An 18,101-nucleotide genomic window follows, 5' to 3' on the forward strand; every position below is an offset into this window, starting at 1 on the left:
GTACTTTTCTCCCTTTCTCACAATACAAGAATTCGTGGGCATTCGATGAAATTGCTGAGCAGTCGGGTTAAAACGAATAAAAGGAAGTACTTCTTCACCCAAAGTGTGATTAACATGTGGAATTCACTGCCACAGGAGGTGGCGGCTGCTACAAGCATAGCCAGCTTCAAGAGGGGGCTAGATAAAAATATGTAGCCGAGGTCCATCAGTGGCTATTAGCCACAGTGTGTGTGTGTGTATTTGGCCACTGTGTAACACAGAGTGTTGGACTGGATGGGCCATTGGCCTGATCCAAAATGGCTTCTCTTATGTTCTTATGCTCTTAAGAAACTGTCTTTGGACTCAGGCTGGTTAGTAACATCTGGATTAGAGAACCAATGTTTGTAAAAGTGCCAAAGGTTAGATATTTATCTATATTATTTCATCCTTTCTATTCACTGATCTTACATTGTATATCCCTGCACATTCCATTAATAACCTTACTAATTATATTTTGCGGTGTTCTGGGACTGGGGCTTCAGTTGACAGTGCTAAATAATGTTGTAAGATCTAACAGAATCAGTAGCGCCAACCCACCTTGATCCAGCTGTATGTGGAGGTTGTCCATGAGAGTAGCCAATGCAGTCTCCATCCCACAGTCAGAGCAGAAGCCAGATTGGAATGGATCCAACACCTATGTGTCATCCAGGAATTTCTCAAGCTCTTCAGTCACCACTCTCTCAATTACTTTACCCAGAAATGGCATATTAGAAACTGGGTGGTACTTGGTCAAGTCCATAGGTTCTGAGTTTGATCTTTTAAAGAGTGGGACAACCACTACCTCCTTCAGCCCCACTGGAAAGGCCCTGGTACCCAGGTACAAGTTGATACATTATCTTCCAGAGGACCTTACAACCCCTCACTGCTATTTGTATCTACTTAAATTAGGCTGGATTGTGCTCCATATCTATTAATAGCCCTTCTTCCCCATCCAAAAGGTTTGAAACTGATAATTTACTCTCCACTCGAACAAATGGATAATGCATGGGAACAAATAGATTATGCATGGGATGGAGAAAGTAGAGAAGGCCCGGCCCCTTCCCAGCCGAGCCTGCTTGCAGGCCATAGGCTGGGGGCCGTCTTTGCTCCTCCGGAAGGAAGGAGGGGCAGAAGGATCACCCGATATACGGGTGTTTCGCTGGGCGCGGAGGCGGGGCTATATAAGCCCCGGCTCCCGCCTAACACGCAGTTCTTATTCGGCTCTCTGTGGGAGAGCCACGTTGCTGGTGCTGCTGCAGGGCTGGGCCTGGGCAGCGTTGGGGTGCACGCGCTTGCGGCGGCTGGTTGGAACACAGCGGGTTGGAGCGGCGCGGCGAGCTTACCAGCTGTTCGGCGAGCTTATCAGCTGTTCGGCGGCGGACAGGCGCGCTTGCGGCGGCGAGCGGAGCGGAGCCTCGGGCATCAGCTGTCTGGCGGGGAGGCGTTGCCGGGGAGACGCGCTTGCGGCGGCTGAGTAGAGCGCGAGCGGCTTGTATTTGTTTTAAAGTTGGGGGTGGCCAGGAAGGCGGCGCGAGGCGGCTCCTGTTAAAGGGGCCGGGGCTGTCGGCTGCGCATTTGTTGGTCCCATTTCCCGGGGGTTTTTTCCTTTGGGGGTGGGCCTGCTAGCCTGTTGTTTTGGACCCCCCCCCTTGCTTCTTTTACTGGAGGACACGGGGCCCAGGGCTTGCGCCTTCTGGTGCCTCCCCCTCTTGTCCTCTTTTCCTTACTCGTGGGTTGTAAGGGCTAAGGGGCAGTGAAAAGCCTGCCTTGGGTGTAGAGGACCATCGGTTATCCCCGCCATAGTTACCCAAGGTTTTAGTGCCTGTTGGTGCTGGGGTTTGGCTGTTGGGCCACCCATTTCTAAAGGCTGCATTTCCTCCTACTGAGGGGAAGGGGTTGTGTGGAAGGGGCTTCTGATTGGCCGGTTGTTTTCAGCCTGGTTGCAGTGCTGGTCACCCGTGTGGTATGGCTCCTAGGAAGGGACAGGGGAAGTCCAAGGGCAAGCAGCCCGCTCGCCCACCCCGTGGGCGGGGTCAACAAGGAGCTCCAGTGGAAGATCAGGGCCAGAGTGAGCGTGTTCGTCTTGCCATCATCAATCAGTTGGAGGCCCTTGAGCGGGATCAGGTCGCCAGGGGTGCACCCATCTGGGAGGGCCGCCGCCGTGCTACCGGCAGGTCGGCGCGCCTGACCTTTGAAACTGAGTTACTTGCAAGGCTGTCTGCTTTACAGGGTGGGCAGCCGGAGCCCGAAGTGCCCCCGGAACCTGACCAGGAGGAGGACCCAGGTGAAGGCCCGTCAGGTGTGCCATCGGGCGAAGGTGCATCTGGAAGCAGTGTGCCGCTGCCTCCTGGAGGCTCGGGCGGCTCTCTCGGTGATGTTGGTAAGCCTATTACTCTGCCAGTTCCGGGCTGGCCTTGGGGCCCTGCCCAGCCGACCCCTCATTTGCCGGGTACGAGTGGGTTGGGGTGGGGGCCTGGGTGGTTAGGTGCTAGCGAGCAGGTGGGCTCCGCTCAGCCATGGGCTTGGGGTTTTCATACCCCCGGTTTGTTGTCCAACGCAGTTCCTGCCTCTATTAGTCAACATGGGGGTGCTGGGGCGCCGCCCGCGGCTCCACCCTCGCTGCCCTCACCTGGCTTTTTGCCTTGGGGTGGTCAGCAGGGGGCACAGTTGCTGGGAACATGGCCTGCGACGCAAGGGGCTGGGTGGTTCTACCCCCCAAACCCCTATGCCAGCATCCCCTTTCATGCTTTTCCTTACGGTGACACCTCTTTGCCATTGGGGGATCATCTGACGCCGACCACGCGTGAGAGAATCCTCCGCGGGGAGTACGTGGACGTTTTTGGTCTCCTGTTTAGAGAGCTGGAGAAGAAAAGCAAAGATGAGCTCGACGACAGGGACAAGGAAAAGCTAAAGCGTAGGAAGATTGACAGGTCCTGGGCAAATTGGTTGCCCGGTTTCCTAATTTATGCTGGGGTTATTGCAAGAGCGCAGCCGGCTAGGGCGGCCGCCCTCTTTCAATACGTAGATATAATTTATAGGGCTTATACGGACTTCGTCGGTGCAGCCTGGCTGCAGTACGACGAAGCCTTCCGGATGCGGGCTGCTGTCAATCCGGCAATGCCGTGGGACCAAATAAACCAGCAGCTGTGGTTGCAGCTGATGGCTCCTGCAAAACCAAACGCTGGAGATAGGTCTGACAGCGGCCACCTAGTGCAGAGATCTCAGCAACAGCAGTCCACCCCAGCGGCCCGCGTTCCCGCGGGCCAGCCGGTTCAAACCCGGTTGTTGTGCTGGGAGTTCGCTTCAAGGGGGGCCTGTCCCAGGAAGCCCTGTAAATTTCGCCATGAATGTCCCCTGTGTAGCGGCCCCCACGCGTTGTCGGCCTGCAGTAGATCTAAGCCGGGAACGGGCGGTAAGCGTCCCGGAAGCGGCGGCGGCGGTTCACAGCCACCTGGAAAAGGGGCCCAGCCCCATCCGCCTGCCGGCCCTCAATAGGCTACTGGCCGCATATCCGTGCAGGGCTGATGCTAGCTATTTGCAGGATGGTTTCACGCATGGGTTTCGGATTCCGTATAGGGGGCGTAGGGCCCCCTTTGTAGCTCCCAACCTTAAATCGGTGGTTGGACTCGAGCATGTTGTTCGGGAGAAAATAGCCAAAGAATGCCAAGAAGGCAGGGTCCTAGGACCCTTTGATGTACCACCGGTGCCAACACTGCGGGTTTCCCCGCTGGGGGTGGTACCCAAGAAAGCAGCTGGTGAGTATAGGATTATACATCACTTGTCTTATCCCAGGGGAGCTTCGGTGAACGATGCTATCCCGGAGGAACTTTGCTCCGTGCGTTATACTTCTTTTGACCAGGCGGTCAAAGTAGTTCGCGGATGCGGGGTGGGGGCGGAGTTGGCGAAATGCGACATTAAGTCCGCATTTCGACTCTTGCCTGTCCACCCTGACGATTTTGAGTTATTGGGTTTTTCCTTCGAAGGGAAATTCTACATGGACCGGGCTTTGCCAATGGGATGCTCCATTTCGTGTGCAGCGTTCGAGCGATTCAGTTCCTTTTTGGAATGGGCGCTCAGGGTTAGAACGGGGGTTAGCGACACGGCGCATTACCTTGATGACTACCTCTTGGTGGGCCCACCGGGATCGGGTCAATGCGCCAGGTTGTTGCGCTCCTTTCAGGAGTTAGCCCTCGAGCTTGGTGTGCCACTGGCACACGAAAAGACCGAGGGCCCCAGTACGGTCCTTACGTTTTTAGGCATCGAGCTGGATACTATCCAGCAGACATCCCGTTTACCGGGGAATAAGGTCCTCGACCTTAGGAGACGGTTGGCCGCCTTGAAGGGGCAGCACAAAGTTTCCCTCTTAGAATTACAGCAGGTCGTGGGCCACCTTAACTTTGCCTGCAAAGTGGTGGCCCCAGGCAGGGCCTTCTTGCGGCGCTTTTGCGACGCCATGGGCCGGCTGCGCCTCCCCCACCATAGGGTCCGTGTTAATGCTGGAATGAGAGCGGACTTGGAGGTGTGGGAGGATTTCCTTGAGTCCTTCAATGGAGTTTCCTTTTGGAGGGAGGACCTGAAGATTGAGGCGGAGCTTCAGATTTCCTCGGATGCTTCCGGTGCTAGCGGTTTTGGGGTTTATTTTAGGGGCCATTGGTGTGCCGAGCAATGGCCGGCTGATTGGTTGGACAGCGGGCTCTGTAGGGATCTCACGTTTCTAGAATTTTTCCCCATTTTAGTGGCTGTTTGCCTGTGGGGTGAGCAGCTGGCCAACCATTCAGTCCTGTTTTGGTGTGATAACATGGCTGTAGTACATGTCATCAATACCTTAACTTCAAAATCGGCGGCGGTCATGAATCTGGTTAGGTTTTTTACCCTGCGTTGCCTCCGGTTGAACGTTTTGTTCCTGGCTAGGCACGTACCGGGGGTGTGCAATGGTGTGGCGGATGCTCTGTCTCGCCAACAGATGGAGCGTTTCCGGCAGTTGGCCCCAGAGGCAGATTCATGTCCGGCGGAAATGCCCGCGGAGCTCTGGAGGCTTGGGAACAGGAAGCCGGTAGGGCCATTCAGTTGGCGCTAGCACCTAGCACAAGGAAGGCATATGCCAGAGCGACCGCTCAGTTTGGTGAGTTTAGGGGGGCTGTTGCACTCCCGGATTCCTGGCCGATCCCTGTGGAGCACATCATGCAATTTTGCGTGCGCCAAAGGGAAAGAGGCCTGGGGCTAAAAACTATAAGGGGCCAACTGGCAGCGTTGGCCTTTGAAAGCAAAGCCCGCGGCCTCACGGAGCCTACCGGAGACTTTAGGGTCAGGAAGATGCTAGAGGGCTGGGCCCGGGAGCGGGTTCGGCAGGTCGATGACAGACAGCCCATATCCCCGTCAGTCCTTCGCGGATTGTTTGGGGGCTGGGCTAGGGTCTGCTCTTCCCCATTCGAGGCGGCGTTATTCCACGCTGCCTCGCTGTTGGCCTTCTTTGGGGCCCTGCGCGTAAGCGAGCTAGTTGTGCAGTCAAAGACCGACACTTCTGGGAGGGCGCTCCAATCCGGAGATGTAAGAATCACCAATAGTCAGCTGGTTCTGTCGATTCGCAGGTCCAAGACTGATCAGAGGCAGAGGGGAACCGTCATCAAGATCGGCATGTGTGCTTCGCAGGAGCTGTGTCCGGTCAGGGCCGTTCGCCGTTACGCCCAGCTTAGGGGCGAGGCCCAAGGTCCTTTTCTTAGGCATGACGACGGTTCTCCTCTTACCAAATATCAGTTTTGGTCGGTCACAAGTAAGGCCCTGGCCCGCCTGGGCCTTACTGGCGTCAAATTTGGGACGCATTCCTTTCGGATTGGGGCGGCTTCTACAGCTGCGGCTATGGGTTATACGCCTTCTGCCATTCAGCATATCGGCCGATGGCGCTCGGCGGCTTATAAGTCCTATGTTCGCCCCCTAGTCACCTAGCCGGTAGGTGGGGGGGGGGGGTCGGTTTATTGTTGGGCATGTTGCTGACTGTTGTTTGTTTTTTCAGGTGCTGTGGCTCGGGGTGAGAGACGGCGGGTTCTCATCTGCGGGCACAGCATGGTTTTTTGGGCTGCCCATTTCTCCAGGCGATCTCCTGTGGGCACCCAGCTGGGTCTCAGTGAATGGGCCACGGTCGAATGGCTGGGTCGTCGGGGTCTGCGCTGGCCCGGCATCATGCCACTCTTGTTCCGGGAGCGGCGGGCACTACCTCCACACATTCTGGTCGTTCATTTAGGAGGGAACGACTTGGGGCTGCTGCGGGGGAAGGCTCTTTCCCAGCAGGCTTTGGCCGACCTACGTGAAATTCGTCGCAGGTGGCCTGGGGTTGTATTGGTATGGTCGGCAATTTTGCCGCGCAGGGTGTGGAGGTACGCCATCTCGCCGGGTGGAATCGAGCGGGCCAGACGCAAGGCCAATAGGGCCATTCAGAAGGCCATGGAGGGGGGACTGGGAATATACCTCCCTCATCCGGCCATACGGGTCGATCACATCGACCTGTATCGGCCGGACGGCGTCCATTTATCTAATTTGGGCAACCGGGCCTTTTTAGACGAAATTCGGCAGGGGGTGCGGTTGGCTCTGGGCCACCCGGTGGGGCGCTAATGCCTAAGCAGAGGCTTGGCATTGGCGGTGGCTGGATTAGGTTTGGCCACAGGGTTTTCCAGGGGAGCACCTATGGCCTAGCACCTTTGGTGCGGTGCTCTGCAGGAACCGTAGATGGGCTAAACGGCTCAGTACGGTGATGCAGAACACAGGGAGCCTCACCTGGTTGGATCTTTCCATGGGGATCGATGCCAGCCCGGTTGGTGATGGCGTGAGGCCTGGCCGCTCAGTTACAACCCGATTACGGCGGGTTTGTGCTGGGGGCAGGGTGGCTCGCCCTTTGGACAAGGCGGGGTCCAGGTGTTGACCCCAGGGCTTGTCTGGTCTGTTTTCTCTCCCCCTGCCAGGTATATTTGTTAATTATAATAAAGCGGCCCGGTTTTAAACCCAACAACTGTGTCTGCCTCTTCTTTCCGACTGGGGGGGCAAGGCCCGGCCCCTTCCCAGCCGAGCCTGCTTGCAGGCCATAGGCTGGGGGCCGTCTTTGCTCCTCCGGAAGGAAGGAGGGGCAGAAGGATCACCCGATATACGGGTGTTTCGCTGGGCGCGGAGGCGGGGCTATATAAGCCCCGGCTCCCGCCTAACACGCAGTTCTTATTCGGCTCTCTGCCCGCCCACCCTTCCCATCGACAGTACAGGTGTATACCGGTCGCCTTTTGGGGCCAGGTAGGAATTTTTTCACTCCCGCACAATTGGCACATGCTGGGGTGTTTTTCGCCTACCTTGTACTGCCTAGTAGGTTAGGTTTTGTTGAGTTCTAGTTTGGTCGCTGGCTGGATTAGGTTTGGCCACAGGGTTTTCCAGGGGAGCACCTATGGCCTAGCACCTTTGGTGCGGTGCTCTGCAGGAACCGTAGATGGGCTAAACGGCTCAGTACGGTGATGCAGAACACAGGGAGCCTCACCTGGTTGGATCTTTCCATGGGGATCGATGCCAGCCCGGTTGGTGATGGCGTGAGGCCTGGCCGCTCAGTTACAACCCGATTACGGCGGGTTTGTGCTGGGGGCAGGGTGGCTCGCCCTTTGGACAAGGCGGGGTCCAGGTGTTGACCCCAGGGCTTGTCTGGTCTGTTTTCTCTCCCCCTGCCAGGTATATTTGTTAATTATAATAAAGCGGCCCGGTTTTAAACCCAACAACTGTGTCTGCCTCTTCTTTCCGACTGGGGGGGCAAAGAAGTACTTTTCTCCCTTTCTCATAATACAAGAACTCATGGGCATTCAATGAAATTGCTGAGCAGACAGGTTAAAACGGATAAAAGGAAGTACTTCTTCACCCAAAGGGTGATTAACATGTGGAATTCACTGCCACAAGAGGTGTTGGCGGCCACAAGCATGGCCACCTTCAAGAGGGGGTTAGATAAAAATATGGAGCACGGGTCCATCAGTGGCTATTAGCCACAGTGTGTGTGTATATATAAATTTTTTTGCCACTGTGTGACACAGAGTGTTGGACTGGATGGGCCGTTGGCCTGATCCAAAATGGCTTCTCTTATGTTCTTATGCTCTTTAGAAAAAGTACAAACTCACCTTATCCTCCATCTCCCATAAGTGGAATTCAACCTCTCCCCCTTGCTGCCTTGAAAACTGAAAGCAGACAGCAAGACTCCAGAATAACCAACAGATCAGGACACTTGCGCCAAAACACTTGAAATAATTTTGTTTGGATTTAGAGTACTTCCAGTATCTACAAATGGTCATTGTTTAAATCAGACCTTAATTAGTAAATTTCTTATTATACATCGCTGCTGCAACTTGTCAAGAGCTGCAAGGTGAAGGAAATTTTGTATAGTTAACCATTTAAGAAGTTACTAGATTTTCATCATGTCATTTTTACTCTTCTGTGTACATGGGGAGCACTTGCTACTATTATTTCTACATCAAAGCCTTGCACACTTTAAGTCAAAACTCATTATAATTTATTATAAAAGAATCATGATTATTTTCTTGTGTTGTAATTGATTAATACTTAATTGACTTTTTAGACTGTGTGCCTGAAATAGAAATATTGTTCTTTTCTCAAGCACTGTTTTTCAACAGCTTTTTTTAAAAAAAAATGTTTCTTTCCCGAATAGCTGTTTTAGTGGAGCAGGTGTATCAAATGTCTCCCCTTTTCCATTTCAGTCTCCCATGTTCTTTGCAAGCTTGTTGTGCTGCTTTGAAAAGAACAGATAGGTTGAGGCTTTATGGTGATTCTGGCTGTATATATCACAAGATGAGAGGTGCACATGAAAATGTCTAAAAAGCATTACTGTCATAGAATTTCTGTGGCAAACATAGGATTTTTTTTTTTTTTTTTAAGATCTACCTATGTCGTTGTTTGTCTTTTTTTGATGTATCCTGGTTCTCTCTTCCCTTTCTCTAACACTGGGGAAGTCAGTCTTGCTTTTTAAAGAGTTTCTTTCACAGGGAATAAAAGCCCTGGGGAATCAAGGCTGATAATAGCAAGCACAATCTTACTCCACAAGCATATATAAAAACCAGTTCCCAGGATTCCGCCTTGCCCTCAAGCGACTGAGAATAAAGAATAAAAGGGCTACGCAGAAGAATGGATGATACTTTGTAGAGAGAACAAGTAGATTTTAATCCAGTACCACCTTAGAGATCAACAGGACCCATGTGGGCACAGGAGAAGCCAGCAAGGTCAAGGGGAATTCGGCAGCCCCATCCTCTGCTGTCTGCACTCAGAGACTGCTTGGATGGGCAAGCAGGGGCGGGAAGAGAAGAGACACAAAGGTCAGATTAAAGCCCTGGGTGGGCCTGTTCCATCCCATGGGCCCTATGTTTGACACCACTGGTCTAAAAGAATTCTGTGAATCTGTTACTACTACATATTGTGATCTTTTAAGTCATTCCAAAACTAGATGGTTGACACTCTTTTCAGGTGCAGAAAGAGTTTTACTAATGTTTAAATGGCTGAAATCCTACTTCCTGTCTCAAAATACACACCCTAAAGTTATTAAAAACATTGGGTGAAGCATACTTATGCCTCTACTCTCTCTAATGGCTTTCTACACTCGCAAATGGGTATATTTCAGAAATGCATACTGACGACTGAGAAAAGTTTGAGTTGTTGAAGTAACCAACGGAGCCTCCTTGAGCCCGCTGCATCGCAGCGTGGCTAGAGGGGGAATTTTGCCCCCCTGGAGGGAGAGCGGACTTTTTTGGCGTGCTTTTGAGTGTGTCTCTAGGGGGCGGGGCTTCAGCAATAGCGCTGACGCCGTGCAGTCCTCTCGGCGTTTTCGGCCCACCCACCCGCCCTGTTTGTTATGCAGGCAATTGCTGGTCGCTTCTGTTTGGAGGGGCCGGGTAGGAATTTTTTACTCCCCGGCTATTTGGCACGTGACTGGGGGGTGTTTTTTGCCTACCCTGCATAGCATGTCAGTGGATTGAGGAATTGGCTTTGGGTTGGTGCCTTGGTAGAGTTTGGTCACTTTTTAGGGCAGGTTTTATGGGGTTTATGGCACCATGTGGCCTGGGGAGGACCAGTTAGCCTCCCCCTTTTGGGCATCCCATACCGTCTGAAATTCTATATCTTCTCTGTCATTTACTTGGAAGTACGCTTTGGTTTCATTTTCTAGAGATGTCACTATTTCTTTATTTTGTAGTAAATCTTCATTTAATCTCCATCTTCTTGACTTTTTCGACAGTTTTGTAATCCACATTATTGGGTTATGATCAGCTCCTATTTTAGGTAATATCTCTATTTTCTTTGTTATAAGTCCCAAATCTTTAGTACCCCACAACATGTCAATTCTAGAGAAAGAGCTATGTCTAGCTGAAAAGAAGGTATAGTCCCGTATTTAGGGTTAAACTTCCTCTGTATATCTTCCAAACTCTCCTGTTTAACCAATTCAAAAAAAGACTTTGGCAATTTGCCTTCTTTATCATTTTTTTTCTTCCCAGATCTATCTATCATGTTCTGAATTGTTCCGTTAAAGTCCCCCATCAATAAAATTTGCTCATAGGTCACTTCATCAAGATGTTGTGTAATATTTTCAAAGAAAATGTCTTTAGCACCATTTGAAGCATAAAGTCCCAACAACAATGGTTTTTTGGCATTCAAAGTAATTTCACCCACTATATACCTTCCATCTTTATCTTTAAATACCAATTCCGGGTCTAATTCTTGTTTAATATCAAAAACTACTCCTCTCTTCTTCTGTTCAGCCAATGTAAAAAATTCTAGTCCCAATTGTTTATTCCACAGAAATTTATAATCCTTTTGTCTAATATGCACTTCTTGTAAATGTACTATATTACAATTTTGGTTTTTTATTCAATGAAACGTTGCCTTTCTTTTTTGTGGTGAATTTAGTCCATTTACAAGATATCAATTTGTAATCCATTATGGTGCAATGCTTTATTTTCTTTATAAAATCTATCCAGTTCCTGTGTATTTGTGATTGTAATCCTTTTCCCTTGAAGTTCAAAGCTCAAACCTTCAGGTATTATACATCTGTACCTCATTCCATTGTCATGTAATTTTTCTGTCAATTTTTTATATGCCTTTCTATCAGTTAGCACTTGTTCTTTTTTGCATAGAGTGAATTTACTCTATACATATAGTCATACATATTTCTATTCACTTCAGGATCTTCCTCCAAAAATTCTGCAATTATTTTTATTATGTATTCTTTCAGGTCTGATTCCTCATTTTCAGGTACACCTCAGATGGATCTGAGTTTCCATCAGTTTGCAGTCATGAATTGTCACTTTTTTTTGTAATTTTAACAAGGTGGAGTCATGTGTTTTCACTCTTTCTTCCACTTCTTGTATTTTCTTTGTTATTACCACAGTGTCAATTCTGAGATTCTCTATTTTTTAAATTCTTTTTTGAGTCCTCAATAACCTTTCTTATTTCTTTTTTAGAGGCAGTTATCATTTCTTTCACCCCCTTCATTTTCCTAGCTTCCATTGCATCTAATTGGGCTTACATTTTCTCTATTGAAGCAGACCTAGCACGAGTTTGTTTCAAAAATTTTGATCTCACCAAATTAAAGTTGAACCATCAGGTTTGATAAAGTGAAGCTTGCCCTTTCCAATGCACCCAATTTCACTGTTCTCCGGGCCTCCCAGGCTAATGTTTAAAGCTTTTATTTCTCCCAAAATGGCGGTCGCAACTTTTGCTTCACTTTAAAAAAAATTCTTTTTTCCCTTTTACCAGTTCAAGTCTTCTTATCTACTATCCAACAGTAGTAATTTTTTAATTGCTAAATCTGTTAACTCCAGCAATTTTTAATGTCCCAGTCACTTTAAAAACGTTGTTAAAACTTAGTCCTCCCAACAATGGCCACTGATGTTTCTCTCTGGTATTATAATCCTAGAGTAGGCTGTATACTTGGTTGACTTCCTTCCTCTTCCTCCAATACGTCTTGCTTTTCTTGCCTTCAAATCTCGTTTCACTGGTAGAGAAATCTCACAATATCTGACGTATTTCCTGTGTTGACTGTGAACGCTGCAGATCTGTAACGATGGGGCTGCCTCCTCAACCACAGATAGACTAAACAGTAAATTCCTTTCTTCTTTTAACACTGTCTTTTAAGTTTACAAAGCTTAAATTTAGCCCCTTATCTTCCTCTTCTTTCAGGCTTTCAGTATTTCCAACTCTCACCTTTTACTTTTGTTTTGTTTAACTTTAATTAGTCCCGGAATGAAGAGATAGCAATCAGTACCTTTTTTCCATAGTTTAACCAAATCAACACCAGTCCTTTGTAGATTAGATGTTTAAAATTGTAAAAGAAGGTTTGGATCCTGTCGAGCTTATGCCAAATTGATGACTTTGGAAACTTCTGCAGACGATGAATATGCAACTTCTCTCTGGAGATCCCTCAAAGGAGCCCTCCTCCCCAGGACTCCTTTCAGCCAAGGTAAGTCTCCTCAAAGTATCTGTGCATATCTTGGACAATTCTCTAGCTGAGAAATGTAGGCAGAAAGCATTAATTTGCCTTTTACTACCCTGAACAGAAGTGCCAGCCTGCCCCCGTTAGGGAAAGCAACTCAGCTTGCCATTTTCCAACCCCGGAAGTCCTCAAGACTGATGTGTTTCTCAAATGAAACAGGAAGCCATGGGAAGTGCTTTATTATAGTACGTCAATATCAAAATCCTGCCCTGAATCTCAAAGCTGTCTGTTGTCACTGGACAAGTCAATTTGTGTGGACACTGGCAACTTCACATCCCATTTAATTTTTTTCTTTTTGAATCACCAAGTGTTACGGTGTACCACCAACTTAAGTAGACATCCTACATTCATGCTGCTGCTAACTGCCCATTGATCATCTTCAGTTGTTCAGTGTAGACAAGCAGCTTCCACCATGATCAGTAGAAAGCAAACCAGCCTTATCATTCCTCTGTAGGATCAAATGGGTATAAATCTGACTGAACTGAGGCTTTCCCTTGCATCTGGTTCATTTGTATTTTAGGCAGGAGGAGGAATATTCGGTCATCCTCAAATTCTCTTCCCCTTAAAGGCAAATTTTCTGCACAAACAATAGTAAACAACTTAGTCTGACAGATCCCAGGTTGAAAGTACATGGTGTGCCACACATTAATTAAGTGGAGCTGAAAGAATGGGAAGTTGAAGAAGATTAAATCCAGCCAAGTGAATAAATTGATTGAAGGAGAGGACTTTGCTGTCAAATGCTCCACTTAATGATGTTTAATTATGTATTGTTAACAAGCTATGTTTGCTTCCCTTGGATACAGGATCATTAAGGGAAGTTTGGTTGCTAGCCACTGGTGCCCTCTGTTAAGCCACCCTCAAGCAAAAGTCATCAAGTTGCCAGCAGTTGGATGCTTTTGCCAGCACTGCTGATGCCACAAGGGTTACATGAGAGTAATGGACTGGTATTAAAATGAAGCAAAGTCCTTGGGCTGGAAGAATTCCACCCAGCATTCTTGAAACCTATAGAAAGATTTTTTTTTGTATAAATATTGAAAGGGTTTTATATGAACTCACTGGAATTCACTAAAAGCTGGGTTTGTTATGCCAGCCCAGTGACCCAAAGAAATAGTCAGAGTAGATTAAAACAAGAACCCATTATTTATGGTCAGTGAATTTTATTCTAACAAGGAACTAATTTAGTCAACAATTATGCTGAGAAGCAATGACACGCTCATGAATCTGAGGTCTGAGACCAAATTATGAGGTTCTTGTGCAGAAAATTATTTTCATGTTCAAATATCCTAGACTTCTGAGATTAGAAAAGTTACGCATTAAATGAAATTAAAGCATATCTTTCCTTTAGGGTGGAAACATAACTAGGCTTTTTAACTATTACTAGTTATCGCTGTAACAAATGCTCTGAGACTGAACTGTCCCCTCTAGCTAGCATAAGAGGGATGGCTTTTTAAAAAAATGTGTTACAAGATAATAACAGACAAGGGTCCCTGTTTAAGTACTGAAACAGTAACAAGGAAAGGACAAATTCCCATAACTAGCTTACGGCTGTTTCTATAATTTTGCCCCTTCATGATTTTCTTGGCTCCTGCTTATCAAATACATTCTCCTATTCATTTTCACTCTTACATGATGGAATTCAGCCATCTGCTGTTCAGGCAGTGATCACTTCCATCACCATTTAGGTTCAACTGAAGATTCATTCAAATATACCACCATGCCACCCCCTAAAAAGGCATTTACACATCTCTTTAGCACACATGTAGCTGACCACACAGTTGGACTCAGGCACTGGCTTTCTGATCTGTTAACAAGTGGAAAGCATTGTACAAACCCAGTATAGTTTCACGTTTTTCATGCAAGTGTCTACCACTCCACAATCCAGCAGCTCATATAAGCAAGATAATCAACCCAAAACTTATTTTGCTGCTTTAACACCATAAATGCATATTTTATAACTTAATTATATAAAATTGTGCAATTTCACTTATTTATGGAATTTAAAAGTGTAAATGACTTTGCTTTCTATGAGCAACAAAGCAAACATACCCACTGCTTGAGAGGGAACTACAATCCAATGCACCCTGCTAGCACACATATCTTAATATTTACTATCTGAGATATGCTCCCTGTTGAACCCTAAAATCAGAAACCCAATGTTGTCATAAACACAAGAAAGTACTCTAAACCAGGGGTGGCCAACGTTAGCTCTCCAGATGTTTTTGCCTACAACTCCCATCAGCCCCAGCCATTGGCCATGCTGGCTGGGGCTGATGGGAGTTGTAGGCAAAAACATCTGGAGAGCTACCGTTGGCCACCCCTGCCTAAACTATGGCATCTATACGTAAAGGCGAATATAACAGACAACATTAAAACTCAGTCTCAACCACAATCAAGAGTACTCTATACAATATGGAACCCGATACTTGAATATCTGCAAGACCAAAATGAAATACCACACGTGGTGACAGATCTACAGCTTTGGTAAACACTGCCAATAATTAGATATTAATGGTAATAGATGTTATCTTATTTTTTGTATAGTATGATATATTTATTTAAAAATTATTTAGTTATGCATAATGCAGATAGACCAAGATTTATGTAATAATATGTTGTATAAGGGTGGCATTATCTTAGCAAGTTTACAACTATACCAAAGTCAACAACTGTATTTCTTATTTTTCTTTTAATTAATTCTTAATATTTGTAAACACTGTACTCATGTTTTCTATTTATAAATTCTTAATAGAAGCTTAATACTGTTCCAAAAAGAAAAAAGCGAACCTAAGTACTGCTATTACTCTCACTGTTTGTTAGTTACAATTTTGACTGTAAACTGCAACCAATATAACATTTATTGTACTGCTTGTTAATATAATAAAAATTATACTGGAAAAACACACACAAGGAAGTATATTATTTGGGCAGAAGCAATCTCATACAGTTACAGCAGCACTAGCCAGTATACCTGGATACCCAGTTAAACTTTAGAGTATTGCAAGATGTGAGTCCAGCAGCACCTTAAATGCAAACAAGATTTCCACGGTGTTAAGTTTTCGAGAGTTGATGCTCCCTTCATCAAATGCAAATAGGAGGGGAGAAGGTGAGAGGAATATATGGGTGCATTCACATACCTTAAATAACACATTTGACAACTGGATTTTTACTGTAAGAATAGCAAAATCCACTTGCAAATGGTCGCTGTGTGAAAGCACCCTATGGGTGATAACAGACAGGCAGTTTGGGGTGGTTGGGAGGTGTTCTGAAGTGGGCTGGCTCAAAATGAGCTGGCCCAAAGCCTCTACGTGCTCCTCAGTGAAGCACCTGCATCCCATCTGCCAGGTGGCCGGGCGCCTCCAGATGCAGAGGAAGACTGCAGGTTTATACCCTGCACTTCTCTCTGAATCAGAGACTCCGAAGGGCTTACGATCTCCAATATCTTCTCCCCCCACAACAGACACCCTGTGAGGTGGGTGGGGCTGAGAGGGCTCTCACAGCAGCTGCCCTTTCAAGGACAACTCTTGAGATAACTATGGCTAACCCAAGGCCCTTCCAGCAGCTGCAAGTGGAGGAGTGGGGAATCAAACCCGGTTCTCCCAAATAAGAGTCTGCACACTTAACCACTACACCAAACTGGCTCTTCACTTGGAGCCTCAGAGCAGCTTACAATCTCCTTTCCCTTCCCCTCCCAACAACAGATACCCTGTGAGGTAAGTGGGTCTGAGAATGCTCAAGAACTACTCTTGAGCAGGACATCTCTGGAGAATTATGACTGACCCAAGATCATTCCAGCAGGTGCATGTGGAGGAGTGGGGAATCAGACCTGGTTCTCCCAGATAAGAGTCTGTGCACTTAACTATTATACCAAACTGGGTCTCTGCCAACAGAAACAGCTGTCTGCCCTTCTCTAAGTGACAAAAGTATAAAGTTCCCCCACAGTCCAGCAACCTTATGAATGGTTTAAGCCAAAGGATAGCAAGAAAAATCCAAGTGAACTACACAGCTGAATGGGGACTTGAACCAAGTCTCCCCAGTCCTTGACAGACTCTGCAAACCAGCAATAGACAACCTTTTCAGTTCAGATGTCAAAAAAATTGTGATGCCAAAAAAACCCTGTTATTGACAGGGTGCCAGAAAACAGCAGTAGTGGGGCAACGATGGTTGTAATTTGCTCTGTAAGCTTCTCAGTGGTTCATCTTGGTCCCTGGAGTAGAGAACTGTCCTGGTGTGCAGAAGAAAATCATGTCGCATGCCACTGTTCGACATTGCCTAACTCTGCTTCTAAGCACTACCTCAAACAAAACCTTAATGGAGCTACAAAAGCTATTCTGTCTCCTGCATATTCATTCTGATTTTTACTGACCATTTTGGTTGCAAACTGAATACTGGCAGCTGTGTCCCAGTTTCACATCCAAATGAGGTAAAGAAACTCAAGAACACACAATAAAGGAAAGGGATCCAGCTGTAAAGCTAATGTGGGAGCAGTGGGAAACGATTTCAGAACACTGAATACTTTTGTTAAAGGCCAATATCTGCTCACACGGCAACTTTTTCTTTAAAAAAAAATCTGCCTTTGTGTTTTACTTATTTAGCTTGTAAAAATATAGGTTTGAACTTGCCAAGTCTCACTAATTTGACTGAATCCCCTTTTATTATGGAATCAGTTTTATGGGTCCATAAAACCTTTTTGCTTTTTCAAAAGGCTCCAGCGGGGAATACAAATCTCACTACTGCTTTTTGGAAACCTGAGGGATACGCACGCAGGCAAAACAGATTCATGAAGCAGGGGTTGAATGTAACATGAAATTACAAAATTGGCACTGGTGCTGAACAAACTCAGAGAAAAGGCAGCCAAAATGGTCTGTAGTTTGAAAATATCCCTTTAAAGCCAGATCAGTTCAATGGGAAATGCCCCACAGACTTCAAGGCATTCTGAATCAGTCAGTTTAATTGTTTTCCTTTGTTTTTACTGTGGAGGGTTTTCCTCCCTCTCCATTTCAGCATCCCTTCACAAATCAACAGGACAAAAGTACAGCAGTGCTTTCACCAGAGTGCAAATATGGCAAATTTGTCTAATATCATTAATGATACCCTCAAATTGTAACAACAGAAGTAGGTTGGTGTAATTAAAGGCATGAAGAAGAATTAACAATGGTCTCTTCCAGGGCTTTTTTTGTAGCAGGAACGCCTTTGCATATTAGGCTATACTCCTCTGATGTAGCCAATCCTCAAAGAGCTTACAGGGCTCTTCTTACGGGGCCTACTGTAAGCTCTTGGGGGACTGGCAACATCAAGGGAGTGTAGCCTAATATACTATGGAGTTCCTGCTACAAAAATAGCCCTGGTTGCTTCTAGAACCAAATCAGAGAGACTTGTCATACTGGAAAAAATAAAGTCACATATATAGGTGATCTCACTTCCTCTCAAAGGTAAACAGCATGACATAGGAATACCATGTATTTATATTTATTAGTTACATTCTCTGCCACAATGGCACCTGAGATGATGCATAGTAACATCTATTAAAGAATCATAAAAACATGGTAATAATGCAGACAGTAAAATCTTGAAAACCATA

The sequence above is a fragment of the Heteronotia binoei genome, chromosome 2 (genome assembly GCF_032191835.1).
Source record: "Heteronotia binoei isolate CCM8104 ecotype False Entrance Well chromosome 2, APGP_CSIRO_Hbin_v1, whole genome shotgun sequence".
Classification (NCBI taxonomy): Eukaryota; Metazoa; Chordata; class Lepidosauria; order Squamata; family Gekkonidae; genus Heteronotia; species Heteronotia binoei.